The sequence below is a fragment of the Lipotes vexillifer genome, unplaced genomic scaffold (assembly GCF_000442215.2).
Source record: "Lipotes vexillifer unplaced genomic scaffold, Lipotes_vexillifer_v1.1 scaffold33, whole genome shotgun sequence".
Lineage (NCBI taxonomy): Eukaryota > Metazoa > Chordata > Mammalia > Artiodactyla > Lipotidae > Lipotes > Lipotes vexillifer.
The window spans coordinates 887,397-892,037 of record NW_006791315.1 but is presented as its reverse complement, the minus strand read 5'-3'; positions in this window follow the sequence as shown (position 1 = coordinate 892,037).

The following is a 4,641-nucleotide window of genomic DNA, read 5'->3' as shown; positions in this document are numbered from 1 at the left end:
GAAGATCCCACATGCCGCGGAGCAGCTGGGCCTGTGAGCCATGGCCGCTGAGCCTGTGCATCCAGAGCCTGGCCTCCGCAGTGGGAGAGGCCCGCGTACTGGAAAAAAAAAAAAAAAAAACGTGTCCTGGAATGAACAATAGATTGCATGGTCACCTTAATGCTGAGAAAAGGGGCCCTAGGCAGGCCTTATGCACCCATAGTTATGTCCTATAACCCAGGATCATGTCAGTGGGACCTATTATTTGTGGGGCTTCTCCAAACAAGCAAAGGAAGAAACAGCCATGGTGAGGAGGAACAGGCTTCCTGCCTTCATCAAGGAAGAAAAACACATAAAATGTAAAAAGCATAGTCGGTGGTGGGATTGGCTTGACTGACCAACTGGAAGAAACTTTTTCCTTGGTTTAGGGATTTTGGGAGAGCTGAGAGGCTTCTTAGGGAAACAGGCAATGATACAAGAAGCAGGAAGAGTTAGGAGCTTTGCTTCGTATCCAGTTCTTGGTCTAATAGCACCAGGAGCAGAGCAGGTTTGAGGGGCATGGCTCACGGGTCCAGCTGCTCTGCGGCATGTGGGATCTTCCCAGACCGGGTCACGAACCCGTGTCCCCTGCATTGGCAGGTGGGCTCTCAACCACTGCGCCACCAGGGAAGCCCTGGTATATACCTTTTGGTCTGGCCTTTTTCATTCAGCATGATGTTTGTGTGATTAATCCATGTTGCTACCTGTAGCAGTAGTTTGTTTATTTTCATAACTGTATAGTATTCTATTGTAAGATTTTTACCAAGGTTTATCCAGATCTTGCTGTCAATAGACATTTGGGTTATTTTCAGTTTTTAGTTATTGCAAATAATGTTGTTATGACTATTTTTGTACATATGGTTTGGTGCACATATGTAGTCATTTTCTGTTGCATATATACCTAGGAGTGGAATTGCTGAATTATGTTGAATATGCATATGTTGAGCTCAAATAGACACAGCAACACTTCCCCAAAGTGATTTTACTGAATTATACTTCCAGCAGTAATGGTCCATCTGCTCCCAGTATTTAATAAAAAGTTTCTGATATAGTAGATAGTGAGAGAGAGAGAGAGAGAGAGAGAGAGAGAGAGAGAGAGAGAAAGAGAGAGAGAGAGAGAGAGTATATCAGTTAATAGAAAGACCAGGAAATCTATATTTGGAGATATCATATACAAAAATTTAATAAAATTGTGATTAATATGTTCAAGAAAAAAGGATACATGATTAAAATTTTAGGAGTGAGATGTGGTCTATAAAAAAGAGAAACAAATATAAATTTGAAAACTAAACCTACAGTATCTGAAGTTAAGAACTAAATAAACTATTTTAAAGTAGATGAAATACAGGTGAATAGGGGGTTAATAAACTAGGATACAATCAGTAGAAGACATAGAGACTTAAGTATGGAGCAGAAAAAGAATGATACATACAGAAAATAATAAATATATTGGGCTTTTTGAAAAGATCCAATTGTAACTTGAACTTCAAAAGGAGAGAAGAGAGTGAATGATGCAGACCAAATGTTTGAAGAGATAAAAAGCCACAAGTTTTCCTAAACTGACAAAATACATTAAGCCACAGATTCAAGAATCACTACAAATACCAAACTGATTAAAAGAAATCTACTCCTAAGCATATCATAGTAAGACTTGAGACACCAAAGACAAAGAAAACTTGAAAGCAGCTCAAGAAACCTTGAAAGGAATCTTCAAAGGAATGACAGTAAAACTTTTAGCTGATTTCTCAAGAGAAACAAACAAAGCCAGGAGACAATGGTATAATGTATTTAGTTTTGAAAGAAAACAAACTGTTAACTTAGAATTCTATACTCAGAGAAAATATTTAAAATGCAGACAAAATAAAGTCATAGTTATATAAAAACAGAAACAATTTGTCATCAATGTGCCTCCACTAAAAATACTCTAGTGAGTTTTTCAGGCAGAAGCAAAATTATCCCAGATGGGAAAAAATTATAGAAGGGAACACAAAACAACAGAATGGATAAATAGGTGGCTAAAAATAAACTACTATTGTTTTCATAAATTATTATTGTTTCATAAAATATCATAATAATGTCTTGGGAGGTTAAAATATAAATATAATAAAATAAATGATGAAAAAGACCAAAAGGAGAGAGAGAGAGATAAATGGAGTTTAAAATGTTTTTGAGTTCATGTTCATTTTAGGAATTAAAAATTATAATTTATGTTAGACTTTACAAAGTCAGGGATGAATATTCTAATCCTAATCCACTAAAAGGAAATAGTATAAGAGTATATATCTAACAGGCTAATATGGGAGAAACTGAAATCTTAAAAAATCTTTGATATGTCCAAGAGAAGGCAAGAAAAGAGAGTAAAGGGAAAATAATAAGTGATACAAATATAGAACAAATAGTAGTGTGGTAGTTTAAGTTCAAATATATTAATAGATATATTAAATGTAAATGGACTAGATGCCATTATTAAGAGACTAAGATAACAGACTGGAATAAAAACCTAAAGCAACAATATGATACCTATAGGAAACAGACCTTAAATACAAAGGTACAGAAATTTTGAAAATAAAATGATGGAAAGAGCTATGACTTGGAATCATAATCTAAAGTAAGCTGAAATAGCTATACTAATAGCAATGGACAAAGTAGACATACAGTCCAGAAGTATTACTGTAGCAAAAGAGGGATAGTTGATAATGATAAAATGTCGATATATCAGGGATATAGAACAATTCTAAAGTTGTATATAATTTACATAGCCTCAAAATATTAAAGAAATGACCAAATTAAAGGGAAAAGTAAACAAATTCACAAATCTGGACTACTCAAAATTCTCAGGATGTAGCTCTTGGGAATATCAAATTATACTTTCCTCATACTTAATACTAAAAAGACTTTTAATGCACACAGTGTTCTTTTTCTTTTGGTTAATTTCTTTTAAGTAAGAAAGAAGAAGATATCATTTTTTTTAACCTTGATATGAATATACACATTATTTTCCCTAAGAGCTCTATCTATATGTAGTGAATGAACTTCTTTCTTTCTTTCTTTCTTTATTTTCCCCACTGGATCTCAGGTACAGAGTTGACTTATTTATATTCCCTAATTCAGGGCACATTGTTATCATCTCTACAAGGCCTCTTTATTGTTTACATTTATTTTATTTTCCCTTTTCTTTTTCAGTTTCTACTCCCACTCAGTCTCAATATTCCACCTTTCCTGTTTGCTCTTCCCAAGTATCCAGGAACTACAATTTTCAGAATCTCTTGACAGTATGGTTCCAGTTTATATTTTGCCAATGAAAAGCACTTATTAAAGATTTGGAAGGCAAAATAACTGCAGGTGTCATTAATTTCCTTCCATCGGGGTTTAGACCAATGAGATTTTATAGCACTTTACTGCATCAGCTGTGAACTTCAACAGTGATTTCCTGTGGTTTTTGACCTGGTTAACAGAAACCTCCTACTTCTCTGAGAGCTAGAAGCATCATTCTTTGACCTTTGCTCCTCCATCAACTCCATCAATTTTTAAATAAAGAATTCCCTCTATTAAATTCTTTCTTGCTTGAAATACACAGTGTGTTAGTGTTTTCCTGACCAAATATTAACTGATAAAATATTTGGTATCAGTAGTGGTTGCAGGAAATATACCTTTATATATGGAAAGCTGGGATGTGTTATTTGATCTAGTTATATTTGAAAGCAGTGATGGCATAATTGCCAGTGACACGGATATTAATAATCCATGGCACGCCGTAACAAGAGCATTATTTAAATTATCACCTGTTGCTGCCAACAACAAATTTTCTATTGAAGAAAAGGCTTTGAGTGAGAAAGTGTTTCAGTAAATTTTAATTGCGGTAATAATGACTACTGGGACTGTGAAGTGGGACAGGGGCTTATGACTATTATAGAGAGTTTAAATTATCTGATCAAAGCACAGTCATGGAACCAGAGAGCTTAGATGACTGAGACAAGAATCTCTTAGGTATTGTGGCTGCGGGACTAATGTATAAAAAAGTCAGATCCACACTTTGATCCATCCTGTGTCTTATAAAATTACGTTGTAAGTTGAATTCAGAGCCTTGCTATGTCTTATGTGACAATGATATAAAGAGTAAGTTGGGAATATGTGGGAAAAGTTGAATGAATCTGATTACCTTAAAGCCCCACATCTAACTGGCACTGTCTTTACAGCAACTCTTCCTTCCTTATCTGAGGAAGCTAGCTTTCTCTTTCTGGGAAAGCCTGTAATAACTTTACCTGGAGCTGTTACCTTATAAATAGATGCTAGTTTTCTTTGAGACTTGCTCTTACCAATCCTCATTACCTGCAGACCTGTAAATAAAGTGAGAGCCCAGCATATTGCAGGGGGACAAATGCAAGTCTGATTGGGAAGAGATAGCTTATGCTTCCTGATTCCCACTTCCAAGAGAGATAGAAACAAATATGGGGTGTGTCAAAGTTACTGATATGGCTGCACTATCAAAACTGTGTCAATTTCAACAACTGGGAATGGCTGTACAGTTTTCTCTGTTGGTTAACTCTGTGATAATTTTTTTTTTTTTTTTTTTGCGGTATGCGGGCCTCTCCCTGTTGTGGCCTCTCCCCTTGCGGGGCCCAG